The sequence below is a fragment of the Cheilinus undulatus genome, linkage group 24 (genome assembly GCF_018320785.1).
Source record: "Cheilinus undulatus linkage group 24, ASM1832078v1, whole genome shotgun sequence".
Lineage (NCBI taxonomy): Eukaryota > Metazoa > Chordata > Actinopteri > Labriformes > Labridae > Cheilinus > Cheilinus undulatus.
In genome coordinates, this window is record NC_054888.1 from 1,264,969 (window position 1) to 1,281,957 (window position 16,989).

Below are 16,989 nucleotides of genomic sequence, written 5' to 3' on the forward strand. Positions count from 1 at the left end.
TGCATGTGTCTCTCCTGATCCTCCTCTCAGCTGATCAGGAGAGGAGGGCGGAACTTCTTCCAAGCAGGGAGGGCCAACTGAACCTGGGGGCGGGGCTAACTCCCCACATGACATCATGAGGGAAAATCTGAGAACGGCTTGTTTCAGCAGATTTTCTGAAAGCTGGGGAAAGAGAGGAGGATTATTCTGAGTCTTGGGGGGACTGTGGACAGACCAGGGACACACAGAGTTCTGTGAGCTTTAATGTGCAGTCCCAGAGAGTCCAGAATGATGGCTGACCCCCTTTTTCAGGAAGCTGTGTACTTTATTTGCTGGGTTGGTTTAACTTCATTTCATCTGAGCGTAACAAAGCATGGATATGACCCTCAGTGCTGATGCCTCTACCTGCTGAAGGTGAGGTCTCTACTGTCTCTACTGTGGCTGTGAGTGGTGGTCAAAGGAGCAGCTGTAAAAACTGGAACTCTAGCTAAGCTCTCTTAATGTGATGATCACATTAAAGCACCTAGTTCATAGTTCAGTTTCAGGCTTTTATTGTGAAAGAGCCATGTCACAAATGAACATGTATGACTTAAACATGCTAATATTCCATGTTCACAATGCTGCCAGTTAAAATGAAAAGCAGACTGAGAATAAGAATCCAAGCCTGATCCTGGACATCTCTGCACTGGTTTCTGACTCTTATCTGTTCAAACCAGGCCGATATGAAACCTGAAACCACCACAACACATTCCATCACCGCTGTTTATTTCACTACGCTGTTTTTCTGCTGAACATCTACTTCAGTCAGGAAACACAGACAGGAATGTTTGGCTTTGAGAGATACCAGCCAATGTCAGGCTGAGGACGGGGAGGAGGGAGGCACGGACCGGGGGAGGGACTCCTCCACGGAACAACTCCTCCACCTGGGGACGAGGCAACCTCTGAGAGTCCAGAATACAAATCAGGACTGTTTGACATGAAGCTAAAGTTCACGTTATCCAGAGCTGAGTGAAGGTGGAGCTCAGACCCATCATCTAAAATCACTGCGAGCTAGGGCTGGGCCACATGGACCAACAAATACACAGCTCTGTTTCTACTGATACACAACATGGACCAACAAATACACAGCTCTGTTTCTACTGATACACAACATGGACCAACAAATACACAGCTGTGTGTTTCTACTGATACTTGTTCATACATTTCTCTTTCATCATAGAGTCATCCTTTAACCAGCACCAGCCTGTTGTTAGAATTACCTCTCCTATAATAAAACAGCTACCTGTTGCCATTAAACGTTTTTCATTTTACGTTTTTCCTTCTTTTTAGCCCATTTTTGTTTCCTAAGGAGAAGGAGTCCATGCAATGATTCCCCATCCAGGCTTAATACTGTAAACATTTTACCCTGTGGTCTAGACCTATTTTAGTGTTGGCAGCTCTAACCGTGACATTTTACTGAGCATTCAGACATTAAAAAAATCAACCAAACAAACTACATTTTCTTACCTTTAATCTCATATATACATGAAAAAAACAGTATCTAGAAAAAGTGACATATTCCCAAGGGGGAGTCCATCTAGGTTAGCTCTGGAGTGTTTACTGGAGTTTTAACATCAGTTTATCACTGTGATTGATTTCATCCATTACCTGGATGTTAATGTCTGAACTCAGACAAGAGCAGAAATTCTTGACACCCTGCCTCATCCCTTTCCTCTGTTGAAACTGTTTACATATAAAAGACATCACAATAAACCTTCACTCCTCCAACAGAAAAGTCACCATCTTTAGCTCTTATACACCTTCCTCTCTCCATCACTGCTCCGTCTCCTCATCCTCCAATCAGAGCGCTCCGTGTTGACACGTCTTGCCAACTCACCAACAGCAGCCTGTGGGGCCATTTGTGGCCCCGTGACCTCTAAACAGCACAACACAATAGAAAGTGCCAGAGTCATCACAGCTGGGCTTATCAGTGTGTCACTGCAGGCCGGGAACACGACAACAAAACCAGGACAGAACCACACATCCTGGATGGAACACAGGAACCATGAGACATGTAGAACCTGAGAGAACACAGGAACTATGAGTCATCTAGAACCTGAGAGAACACAGGAACTATGAGACATCTAGAACCTGAGAGAACACAGGAACTATGAGACATGTAGAACCTGAGAGAACACAGGAACCATGAGACATGTAGAACCTGAGAGAACACAGGAACTATGAGACATCTAGAACCTGAGAGAACACAGGAACTATGAGACATCTAGAACCTGAGAGAACACAGGAACTATGAGTCATCTAGAACCTGAGAGAACACAGGAACTATGAGACATCTAGAACCTGAGAGAACACAGGAACTATGAGACATCTAGAACCTGAGAGAACACAGGAACTATGAGACATCTAGAACCTGAGAGAACACAGGAACTATGAGACATCTAGAACCTGAGAGAACACAGGAACTATGAGACATCTAGAACCTGAGAGAACACAGGAACTATGAGACATCTAGAACCTGAGAGAACACAGGAACTATGAGACATGTAGAACCTGAGAGAACACAGGAACCATGAGACATGTAGAACCTGAGAGAACACAGGAACTATGAGTCATCTAGAACCTGAGAGAACACAGGAACTATGAGACATCTAGAACCTGAGAGAACACAGGAACTATGAGACATCTAGAACCTGAGAGAACACAGGAACTATGAGACATCTAGAACCTGAGAGAACACAGGAACTATGAGACATCTAGAACCTGAGAGAACACAGGAACTATGAGACATCTAGAACCTGAGAGAACACAGGAACTATGAGACATCTAGAACCTGAGAGAACACAGGAACTATGAGACATCTAGAACCTGAGAGAACACAGGAACTATGAGACATCTAGAACCTGAGAGAACACAGGAACTATGAGACATCTAGAACCTGAGAGAACACAGGAACTATGAGACATCTAGAACCTGAGAGAACACAGGAACTATGAGACATCTAGAACCTGAGAGAACACAGGAACTATGAGACATCTAGAACCTGAGAGAACACAGGAACTATGAGACATCTAGAACCTGAGAGAACACAGGAACTATGAGACATCTAGAACCTGAGAGAACACAGGAACTATGAGACATCTAGAACCTGAGAGAACACAGGAACTATGAGACATCTAGAACCTGAGAGAACACAGGAACTATGAGACATCTAGAACCTGAGAGAACACAGGAACTATGAGACATCTAGAACCTGAGAGAACACAGGAACTATGAGACATCTAGAACCTGAGAGAACACAGGAACTATGAGACATCTAGAACCTGAGAGAACACAGGAACTATGAGACATGTAGAACCTGAGAGAACACAGGAACTATGAGTCATCTAGAACCTGAGAGAACACAGGAACTATGAGACATCTAGAACCTGAGAGAACACAGGAACTATGAGACATCTAGAACCTGAGAGAACACAGGAACTATGAGACATCTAGAACCTGAGAGAACACAGGAACTATGAGACATCTAGAACCTGAGAGAACACAGGAACTATGAGACATCTAGAACCTGAGAGAACACAGGAACTATGAGACATCTAGAACCTGAGAGAACACAGGAACTATGAGACATCTAGAACCTGAGAGAACACAGGAACTATGAGACATCTAGAACCTGAGAGAACACAGGAACTATGAGACATCTAGAACCTGAGAGAACACAGGAACTATGAGACATCTAGAACCTGAGAGAACACAGGAACTATGAGACATCTAGAACCTGAGAGAACACAGGAACTATGAGTCATCTAGAACCTGAGAGAACACAGGAACTATGAGACATCTAGAACCTGAGAGAACACAGGAACTATGAGACATCTAGAACCTGAGAGAACACAGGAACTATGAGACATCTAGAACCTGAGAGAACACAGGAACTATGAGACATCTAGAACCTGAGAGAACACAGGAACTATGAGACATCTAGAGCCTGAGAGAACCCAGGAACTATGAGACATCTAGAACCTGAGAGAACACAGGAACTATGAGACATCTAGAGCCTGAGAGAACACAGGAACTATGAGACATCTAGAGCCTGAGAGAACACAGGAACTATGAGACATCTAGAACCTGAGAGAACACAGGAACTATGAGACATCTAGAACCTGAGAGAACACAGGAACTATGAGACATGTAGAACCTGAGAGAACACAGGAACTATGAGACATCTAGAACCTGAGAGAACACAGGAACTATGAGACATGTAGAACCTGAGAGAACACAGGAACTATGAGACATCTACAACCTGAGAGAACACAGGAACTATGAGACATCTAGAACCTGAGACAGCACAGGAACTATGAGACATGTAGAACCTGAGAGAACACAGGAACTATGAGACATCTACAACCTGAGAGAACACAGGAACTATGAGACATCTAGAACCTGAGAGAACACAGGAACTATGAGACATCTAGAACCTGAGAGAACACAGGAACTATGAGACATCTAGAACCTGAGAGAACACAGGAACTATGAGACATCTAGAACCTGAGAGAACACAGGAACTATGAGACATCTAGAACCTGAGAGAACACAGGAACTATGAGACATCTAGAACCTGAGAGAACACAGGAACTATGAGACATCTAGAACCTGAGAGAACACAGGAACTATGAGACATCTAGAACCTGAGAGAACACAGGAACTATGAGACATCTAGAACCTGAGAAAACACAGGAACTATGAGACATCTACAACCTGAGAGAACACAGGAACTATGAGACATGTAGAACCTGAGAGAACACAGGAACTATGAGACATCTACAACCTGAGAGAACACAGGAACTATGAGACATCTAGAACCTGAGAGAACACAGGAACTATGAGACATCTACAACCTGAGAGAACACAGGAACTATGAGACATGTAGAACCTGAGAGAACACAGGAACTATGAGACATCTACAACCTGAGAGAACACAGGAACTATGAGACATGTAGAACCTGAGAGAACACAGGAACTATGGGACATCTAGAACCCTGAGAGAACACAGGAACTATGAGACATCTAGAACCTGAGAGAACACAGGAACTATGAGACATCTAGAACCTGAGAGAACACAGGAACTATGAGACATCTAGAGCCTGAGAGAACACAGGAACTATGGGACATCTAGAACCTGAGAGAACACAGGAACTATGAGACATCTAGAACCTGAGAGAACACATGAACTATGAAACATCTAGAACCTGAGAGAACACAGGAACTATGAGACATCTAGAACCTGAGAAAACACAGGAACTATGAGACATGTAGAACCTGAGAGAACACAGGAACTATGAGACATCTAGAACCTGAGAGAACACAGGAACTATGAGACATGTAGAACCTGAGAAAACACAGGAACTATGAGACATCTAGAGCCTGAGAGAACGCAGGAACTATGAGACATCTAGAACCTGAGGGAACACAGGAACTGTGAGACATCAAGAACCTGAGAGAACACAGGAACTATGAGACATCTAGAACCTGTGAGAACACAGGAACTATGAGACATCTAGAACCTGTGAGAACACAGGAACTATGAGACATCTACAACCTGAGAGAACACAGGAACTATGAGACATCTAGAACCTGAGAGAACACAGGAACTATGAGACATCTAGAACCTGAGGGAACACAGGAACTATGAGACATCTAGAACCTGAAAGAACACAGGAACTATGAGACATCTAGAACCTGAGAGAACACAGGAACTATGAGACATGTAGAACCTGAGAGAACAAAGGGACTATGGGACATCTAGAATCTGAGAGAACGCAGGAACTATGAGACATCTAGAACCTGAGAGGACACAGGAACTATGAGACATCTAGAACCTGAGAGAACACAGGAACTATGAGACATCTAGAACCTGAGAGAACACAGGAACTATGAGACATCCAGAACCTGAGAGAACACAGGAACTATGAGACATCCAGAACCTGAGAGAACACAGGAACTATCAGACATCTAGAACCTGAGAGAACACAGGAACTATGAGACATGTAGAACCTGAGAGAACACAGGAACTATGAGACATCTAGAACCTGAGAGAACACAGGAACTATGAGACATCTAGAACCTGAGAGAACACAGGAACTATGAGACATCTAGAACCTGAGAGAACACAGGAACTATGAGACATCTAGAACCTGAGAGAACACAGGAACTATGAGTCATCTAGAACCTGAGAGAACACAGGAACTATGAGACATCTAGAACCTGAGAGAACACAGGAACTATGAGACATGTAGAACCTGAGAGAACACAGGAACTATGAGACATCTAGAACCTGAGAGAACACAGGAACTATGAGACATCTAGAACCTGAGAGAACACAGGAACTATGAGACATCTAGAACCTGAGAGAACACAGGAACTATGGGACATCTAGAACCTGAGAGAACACAGGAACTATGAGACATCTAGAACCTGAGAGAACACAGGAACTATGAGACATCTAGAACCTGAGAGAACACAGGAACTATGAGACATCTAGAATCTGAGAGAACTCAAGGAACTATGAGACATCTAGAACCTGAGAGAACACAGGAACTATGAGACATCTAGAACCTGAGAGAACACAGGAACTATGGGACATCTAGAACCTGAGAGAACACAGGAACTATGAGACATCTCTTACCTGAGAGAACCCAGGAACTATGAGACATCTAGAATCTGAGAGAACTCAAGGAACTATGAGACATCTAGAACCTGAGAGAACACAGGAACTATGAGTCATCTACAACCTGAGAGAACCCAGGAACTATGAGACATCTAGAACCTGAGAGAACACAGGAACTATGAGACATCTAGAACCTGAGAGAACACAGGAACTATGAGACATCTAGAACCTGAGAGAACACAGGAACTATGAGACATCTAGAACCTGAGAGAACACAGGAACTATGAGACATCTAGAACCTGAGAGAACACAGGAACTATGGGACATCTAGAACCTGAGAGAACACAGGAACTATGAGACATCTCTTACCTGAGAGAACACAGGAACTATGAGACATCTAGAACCTGAGAGAACACAGGAACTATGAGACATCTAGAACCTGATAGAACACAGGAACTATGAGACATCTAGAGCCTGAGAGAACACAGGAACTATGGGACATCTAGAACCTGAGAGAACACAGGAACTATGAGACATCTAGAACCTGAGAGAACACAGGAACTATGAGACATCTAGAACCTGAGAGAACACAGGAACTATGAGACATCTAGAACCTGAGAGAACACAGGAACTATGAGACATCTAGAGCCTGAGAGAACACAGGAACTATGGGACATCTAGAACCTGAGAGAACACAGGAACTATGAGACATCTAGAACCTGAGAGAACACAGGAACGATGAGTCATCAAGAACCTGAGAGAACACAGGAACTATGAGACATCTAGAACCTGAGAGAACACAGGAACTATGAGACATCTAGAACCTGAGAGAACACAGGAACGATGAGTCATCAAGAACCTGAGAGAACACAGGAACTATGAGACATCTAGAGCCTGAGAGAACACAGGAACTATGAGACATCTAGAGCCTGAGAGAACACAGGAACTATGGGACATCTAGAACCTGAGAGAACACAGGAACTATGAGACATCTAGAACCTGAGAGAACACAGGAACGATGAGTCATCAAGAACCTGAGAGAACACAGGAACTATGAGACATCAAGAACCTGAGAGAACACAGGAACTATGAGACATCTAGAACCTGAGAGAACACAGGAACTATGGGACATCTAGAACCTGAGAGAACACAGGAACTATGAGCCATCTAGAACCTGAGAGAACACAGGAACCATGGGACATCTAGAACCTGAGAGAACACAGGAACTATGAGACATCTAGAACCTGAGAGAACACAGGAACTATGAGACATCTAGAACCTGAGAGAACACAGGAACTATGAGACATCTAGAACCTGAGAGAACACAGGAACTATGAGACATCTAGAACCTGAGAGAACACAGGAACTATGAGACATCTAGAACCTGAGAGAACACAGGAACGATGAGACATCTAGAACCTGAGAGAACACAGGAACCATGAGACATCTAGAACCAGAGAGAACACAGGAACCATGAGACATCTAGAACCTGAGAGAACACAGGAACTATGAGACATCTAGAACCTGAGAGAACACAGGAACTATGAGACATCTAGAGCCTGAGAGAACACAGGAACTATGAGACATCTAGAACCTGAGAGAACACAGGTCCTGTTCTTATTTTTTATGACTACAAAAACAGAAATGGTCTGATCCATCAATCGCTGTCATCATCTTGAAGCATCAACTCTTCAGCTCCATCAGCGCTGACAGATGTATAGAGTTTCTGACTGACCACTTTATTCATGGTACAAAAAGAAGAACCGTGCCTTCTGTAGCAAAATGATCTTCTTGCATGACAATGCTCCATCTCATGCTGCAGAGAATCCCTCTGTGTCATTGGCTGTTATGGGCATAAAAGGAGAGAAACTCATGGTGTGGCCCCCATCCTCCCCTGACCTTTAACGCTACTGAGAACCTTTGGAGCATCCTCAAGCTAAAGATCTATGAGGGTGGGAGGCAGGTCACATCAGAACAGCGGCTCTGGGAGGATATTCTGACATCTGAGAAAGATGAAATATTCTTCATATTAATGGGATGATCACAGCCTTAAATATGATAATACTGACCAGCATATTTTATCGTTAGGTTTTTTTAAATTTAATGAATAGTTATTATAGCGCCCCTACAGGAAACGAGGAAAACGCTGACATTTATAGCAAAACTATTTCCATGAACATCCAAACAAATTTCCATGAATATTCCTAACATTTCAAACGACCAAATCCCTCGTCAGTTCCTAAAAATGTACAAATATATTTCCAAAATCTCCATGAAAATACCTCAAAGTTTCAAAGTAGAAAAAAACAAATGTACACACATTTTCAAACTTTCCATGAATATGCCTTAAACTTTTCACCAATTCTAAAAATCATCAAACAAAAAAAAATATCCTATAACTATCCAAACTACCTATGAGAGTCTCAGCAGTATTCTAAGTTAGCCACAAAATTTCCATAAAAAATTCCAAGCAAATTCCTCAAAATATCCAAATTCCTTAAAATTTCCATTAAAATTTTTGAACATTTTCAAGAAAATTCCCCAAAATTTCAAAGAAAATTCCTCCAAACACAGCTAAAAGAACAAACAATTCCCCCAAGCATGCAAAGAAACTCCTAGAAATTTCCATGAACATTCTTGGACATTTGACAGGACCAACCCAACCTAAAGCCCGGTCAGAAATCTACAAATACATTTCCAAAATTTCCATGAAAAAAAAAGTCTCATAGCAAATTCCCCCCAAACATTCCAATCAAATATCCAAAAATTAAATTTTCATGAAATTTCCCAAAAGTTTAAAGCAAAAAATCAAATCAGTTTTTGAGAAATTATAAATGAATTTCCCAAACTTACATGGAAATGCCTAAAATTCCAAACAAATTCTCCTAAACATTCAACTAATTTCCTAAATTCCAATGGAAACACTAAAATAATTTATATAATACTTTCCCCCAACATTCCAATAAAACTCTCCGCAAGATTGGAGTATAAGTCTAAAATTTCCATGAAAACCTCACAGTTTCAGCAAACGCTCCAAAACATCCAAACAAATACCCACAATTCATTGCTCCCCAAAATACTGATGGAAACGTCAACATTATTCCAAGGCAAATGATTGAAAATCTTAAAGAAAATTCCACCCAAACGTTCTCATTCATTTTACAAAAACATTCCCTAAACTCCATGAAAAGAACAAACAATTCCCCTTAAGCATCCAAAGAAATTCCCTGAAATTTCCATGAACATTCCTGAACATCTGAAAGGACCAACCCGAGCTAAACCCCTGGTCAGAAATCTACAAATAAATGTGAAAAATCGTAAAAGCGTGATAATGTGTGGTTTTAGTGGGTTTAAAGGGGCATTCTTGGTCCCAGACAGACTGAGTGGGTAGAGAAGGTCCACAGAGATGATTCTAGATCCGTTACAGGTTCTGATGTTAAAATGTTCTAGTTCTATTCCAGAACATCTTCCTTCAACATTTCAGTAGTTAGCACTGAGAGGGTCAAAACAAACAAAAAGGAGCTGAAAAGCCTTAAAACGGCCTCAGCGCCCTCTGTGGGTTAAAGACGAGGTGAATCACAGCGTCCCAGTTATTCTGGTATTTTGACACAAAGGTCCCTGAGTGAACAGGTCTGGTCTAGACCAACGCTGGACCAGCCTGATGAAAACATTAGCTCACACCTGTGGATCATGGACTCCTCTGACCAGCTCTTTAAATCTGCAGCAGCCGTGGTTTCACTTTTAATCTCCTGTCTACTGAAACTGTAAAAATCTGCCTGAACACATGCAAACATTCAGCTCCATGGGCATTCCCATGCTGACACTGCTGTTCTATGAAAACTGGAGGATAAATCTCAGATCCAGACACTCACGTACATCATTCTACCTACAGACTCAGGCCGTGTTTTCTGCTTCTTAAATCTTAAACTGAGATGTTGATCTGGACGTTTACAGTAAATGTGACTTTAGAAAAGAAGAACAGGATGTTTTTGAGAACAAGCTCTGAGAATAACGGCCTTCAGGGTCACCTCGACAAAGCTAGAACCCACTGACTGCTCCTCATCTAATCCCATTGGTCAGAATCTGAATGACTGAATCTGAGGACAGGAATAAAGCGGCGTTCGGGATGGAGGTAAAGAGAGGAGGAAATACCTGGCCGTGAAAAGGTGCTCTCTATGGTCTAAAGTCCCGACATGTCCAGAGAAAGAGCGCAGACTGAGGGCCCACTCTGCTCTGAAGCCAAAGCCCCTGAAAACAATGAGCTCTGCTGATACGGCCTATCCCAGTAAGCAGAGTCACCTCACCTAGGCAACATGGACCGTACCACTTCTTCTGGCACGGGGGAGGACCAGTGGGCCGTGGCAGCTCTGAGGGGGACTCCACTATGTCTCACAGCAGCATTTTAACAGTGCCACTATGGATAAGAGCCAGCGTCTCCTCTCTGAGCCCGTTTCTGCTCAGAGCTTTCCAGAACACACTCCAACACTTCTAAAGGCCACCTCTCCCTCCTGTGGACTCTGCCCACTCTGCAAAGCTGAGCACACGCCTGTGGCTTTGCAGCTAGTAATTGGATTCAGGCTTTAAGACTCTGCTGGTGAGTATATAATTCTGACAGGACGGGACATGAGCTGCACATGTAGTAAAAAGGCTTTAAGAAGCATCAGGTTATTCCTGGACACAGGCCCAGAATAAAACTTTCTGTAATGGACTCATCCATGCAGCTGTCAGCATGAGGGCTGAAGATTTCATCAGAAATCAGGAGTCTGAGATGTGATCACCTCTAAAATGTAAAAAACGACAGCACAGCATGGGCCAAAAGTCACAAACCATTAAAAACAGCAGCACAGCATGGGACAAAAGTCACAAAAACAACAGCACAGCATGGGACAAAAGTCACAAACCATTAAAAACAACAGCACAGCATGGGACAAAAGTCACAAAAACAACAGCACAGCATGGGACAAAAGTCACAAAAACGACAGCACAGCATGGGACAAAAGTCACAAAAACGACAGCACAGCATGGGACAAAAGTCACAAAAACAACAGCACAGCATGGGACAAAAGTCACAAAAACAACAGCACAGCATGGGACAAAAGTCACAAACCATTAAAAACAACAGCACAGCATGGGACAAAAGTCACAAAAACAACAGCACAGCATGGGAAAAAAGTCACAAACCATTAAAAACAACAGCACAGCATGGGACAAAAGTCACAAACCATTAAAAACAACAGCACAGCATGGGACAAAAGTCACAAAAACAACAGCACAGCATGGGACAAAAGTCACAAACCATTAAAAACAACAGCACAGCATGGGACAAAAGTCACAAACCATAAAAAACAACAGCATAGCATGGGACAAAAGTCACAAAAACGACAGCACAGCATGGGACAAAAGTCACAAACCATTAAAAACAACAGCACAGCATGGGAAAAAAGTCACAAACCATTAAAAACAACAGCACAGCATGGGACAAAAGTCACAAACCATTAAAAACAACAGCACAGCATGGGACAAAAGTCACAAAAACAACAGCACAGCATGGGAAAAAAGTCACAAAAACGACAGCACAGCATGGGACAAAAGTCACAAACCATTAAAAACAACAGCACAGCATGGGACAAAAGTCACAAAAACAACAGCACAGCATGGGACAAAAGTCACAAAAACGACAGCACAGCATGGGACAAAAGTCACAAAAACGACAGCACAGCATGGGACAAAAGTCACAAAAACAACAGCACAGCATGGGACAAAAGTCACAAAAACAACAGCACAGCATGGGACAAAAGTCACAAAAACAACAGCACAGCATGGGGCAAAAGTCACAAAAACAACAGCACAGCATGGGACAAAAGTCACAAAAACAACAGCACAGCATGGGACAAAAGTCACAAACCATTAAAAACAACAGCACAGCATGGGACAAAAGTCACAAAAACAACAGCACAGCATGGGACAAAAGTCACAAAAACAACAGCACAGCATGGGACAAAAGTCACAAACCATTAAAAACAACAGCACAGCATGGGACAAAAGTCACAAACCATAAAAAACAACAGCACAGCATGGGACAAAAGTCACAAAAACGACAGCACAGCATGGGACAAAAGTCACAAACCATTAAAAACAACAGCACAGCATGGGAAAAAAGTCACAAACCATTAAAAACAACAGCACAGCATGGGACAAAAGTCACAAACCATTAAAAACAACAGCACAGCATGGGACAAAAGTCACAAAAACAACAGCACAGCATGGGAAAAAAGTCACAAAAACGACAGCACAGCATGGGAAAAAAGTCACAAACCATTAAAAACGACAGCACAGCATGGGACAAAAGTCACAAAAACAACAGCACAGCATGGGACAAAAGTCACAAAAACAAAATCACAGCATGGGACAAAAGTCACAAAAACAACAGCACAGCATGGGACAAAAGTCACAAAAACAACAGCACAGCATGGAACAAAAGTCACAAAAACAAGAGCACAGCATGGGACAAAAGTCACAAAAACGACAGCACAGCATGGAACAAAAGTCACATACCATTAAAAACAACAGCACAGCATGGGACAAAAGTCACATACCATTAAAAACAACAGCACAGCATGGGACAAAAGTCACAAAAAAAACAGCACAGCATGGGACAAAAGTCACAAACCATTAAAAACAACAGCACAGCATGGGACAAAAGTCACAAAAACAACAGCACAGCATGGGACAAAAGTCACAAACCATTAAAAACAACAGCACAGCATGGGACAAAAGTCACAAAAACAACAGCACAGCATGGAACAAAAGTCACAAACCATTAAAAACAACAGCACAACATGGGACAAAAGTCACAAAATTGACAGCACAACATGGGACAAAAGTCACAAAAACGACAGCACAGCTAGAACAAAAGTCACAAAAACAACAGCACAGCATGGGACAAAAGTCACAAAAACAACAGCACAGCATGGGACAAAAGTCACAAAAACGACAGCACAACAAGGGACAAAAGTCACAAAAACAACAGCACAGCATGGGACAAAAGTCACAAAAACGACAGCACAACAAGGGACAAAAGTCACAAAAACGACAGCACAACAAGGGACAAAAGTCACAAAAACGACAGCACAGCATGGGACAAAAGTCACAAAAACAACAGCACAGCATGGGACAAAAGTCACAAACCATTAAAAACAACAGCACAGCCTGGGACAAAAGTCACAAAAACGAGAGCACAGCATGGAACAAAAGTCACAAAAACGACAGAACAGCATGGGACAAAAGTCACAAAAACAACAGCACAGCATGGGACAAAAGTCACAAACCATTAAAAACAACAGCACAGCATGGGACAAAAGTCACAAACCATTAAAAACAACAGCACAGCATGGGACAAAAGTCACATACCATTAAAAACAACAGCACAGCATGGGAAAAGTCACAAAAAAAACAGCACAGCATGGGACAAAAGTCACATACCATTAAAAACAACAGCACAGCATGGAACAAAAGTCACAAAAACGACAGCACAACAAGGGACAAAAGTCACAAAAACGACAGCACAGCATGGGACAAAAGTCACAAACCATTAAAAACAACAGCACAGCATGGGACAAAAGTCACAAACCATTAAAAACAACAGCACAGCATGGGACAAAAGTCACAAAAACAACAGCACAGCATGGGACAAAAGTCACAAAAACAACAGCACAGCATGGGACAAAAGTCATAAACCATTAAAAACAACAGCACAGCATGGGACAAAAGTCACAAACCATAAAAAACAACAGCACAGCATGGGACAAAAGTCACAAACCATTAAAAACAACAGCACAACATGGGACAAAAGTCACAAAAACGACAGCACAGCATGGGACAAAAGTCACAAAAACAACAGCACAGCATGGGACAAAAGTCACAAAAACAACAGCACAACATGGGACAAAAGTCACAAAAACGACAGCAAAGCATGGGACAAAAGTCACAAAAACAACAGCACAGCATGGGACAAAAGTCACAAAAATGACAGCACAGCATGGGACAAAAGTCACAAAAATGACAGCACAGCATGGGACAAAAGTCACAAAAACAACAGCACAGCATGGGACAAAAGTCACAAACCATTAAAAACAACAGCCCAGCATGGGACAAAAGTCACAAACCATTAAAAACAACAGCACAGCATGGGACAAAAGTCACAAACCATTAAAAACAACAGCACAGCATGGGACAAAAGTCACAAAAACAACAGCACAGCATGGGACAAAAGTTACAAACCATTAAAAACAATAGCACAGCATGGGACAAAAGTCACAAAAACAACAGCACAGCATGGGACAAAAGTCACAAACCATTAAAAACGACAGCACAGCATGGGACAAAAGTCACAAACCATTAAAAACAACAGCACAGCATGGGACAAAAGTCACAAACCATTAAAAACAACAGCACAGCATGGGACAAAAGTCACAAACCATTAAAAACAACAGCACAGCATGGGACAAAAGTCACAAACCATTAAAAACAACAGCACAGCATGGGACAAAAGTCACATACCATTAAAAACAACAGCACAGCATGGGAAAAGTCACAAAAAAAACAGCACAGCATGGGACAAAAGTCACAAAAATGACAGCACAGCATGGGACAAAAGTCACAAAAACAACAGCACAGCATGGGACAAAAGTCACAAACCATTAAAAACAACAGCACAGCATGGGACAAAAGTCACAAACCATTAAAAACAACAGCACAGCATGGGACAAAAGTCACAAACCATTAAAAACAACAGCACAGCATGGGACAAAAGTCACAAAAACAACAGCACAGCATGGGACAAAAGTCACAAACCATTAAAAACAACAGCACAGCATGGGACAAAAGTCACAAAAACAACAGCACAGCATGGGACAAAAGTCACAAACCATTAAAAACGACAGCACAGCATGGGACAAAAGTCACAAACCATTAAAAACAACAGCACAGCATGGGACAAAAGTCACAAACCATTAAAAACAACAGCACAGCATGGGACAAAAGTCACAAACCATTAAAAACAACAGCACAGCATGGGACAAAAGTCACAAACCATTAAAAACAACCGCACAGCATGGGACAAAAGTCACAAACCATTAAAAACAACAGCACAGCATGGGACAAAAGTCACATACCATTAAAAACAACAGCACAGCATGGGACAAAAGTCACAAACCAACACTGTTTTTAGTTTTAAGTTGTTAAAATCAGAGACAAACTCTGACAGTACGGTGTTTTAGGTCAGAGAGAATACAAACTAACAGTCATGGCTGATTCTGAAGCTTCATGAGACGTTAAGACTGTATCCTTCTTCATATTTTATTTTTAACTCCTGAGAAGCCAGCCTTAACTTTCCTAAACCATCCCACCTTTGTTTCAGTGTGGATGTAGTACCACAAACACCCAGAGGGTGGCGCTAACTGCACCATGATTAGCCTCAGCTAACACTGATGGAGCAGACAGAGACCTGATATGACCTGGTAAATTATTAAAAAATTTAATACTATAGTTAATAAAAACATTTTTTTAAGTATTCCATAAAAATAACCCCAAATTCCTTCATAAATTCCAAAAATATTTCAGTTAAACGTTTTTTAATAAAGCCTGAACATTCCACTAAAAATCTCCCCAAATTTACAATCATCCAAATTAATTTCCATGAATATTCCCAACATGTCAAATGAATGAATCCCTTGTCAATTCCTAAAAATGTAAAAAATAAATTTCCCAAATCTCCATGAAAATACCACAAAGTTTAAAAGCAAAAAAAAAAAAAAAAATCTCAAAAGTTATGAATACACCTCAAAATTTTCCTGAAAATGCCTTTAACTTTCCAAAAGCATCCTAAGGTCCTATACCTACCCAAACCACCTTTGGAAGTCTCAAAACTATTCTAAGAAAGCCCCAAAATTTCCATTAAATTGTTTTAAGAATTCCAAGCACATTCCTCAAAATATCCAAACAAATTCCCCAAAATCTCCATGAAAACTACTGTAAAATTCCCCAAATTTCCATGAAAATTCCTCAACATTTGAAAGGATCAACCTGACCTAAACTCCTGGTCAGAAAATCTACCAATACTGAAATACCCATGAAAAAAACCTGAAAATTCCCCCAGAAAATTTGAATCAAATACTCAAAAATTGCAAATAAATTTCCCCAACTTCTATGAAAATGCCTTTAAATTTCCACATAAATTTCCCAAATGCCGACCTTTTCCCAACCTCTCCCAATAATTCAGACATACAGTACGTCCAAAATTCTCATGAAAATCCCTAAAAACTTGAGAGCAAATTCCCCAAACATCT

At 41.6% G+C, this 16,989-nt stretch overlaps 1 protein-coding gene across 2 annotated transcripts in view; it reads right to left on the reverse strand.

Annotated features, from left to right (window-relative positions):
- LOC121506154 (protein Shroom2-like) overlaps positions 1–16,989 on the reverse strand; it is a 55,980-nt gene that overhangs the window by 25,854 nt on the left and 13,137 nt on the right. The gene's annotated exons all lie outside the window — the stretch shown is intronic.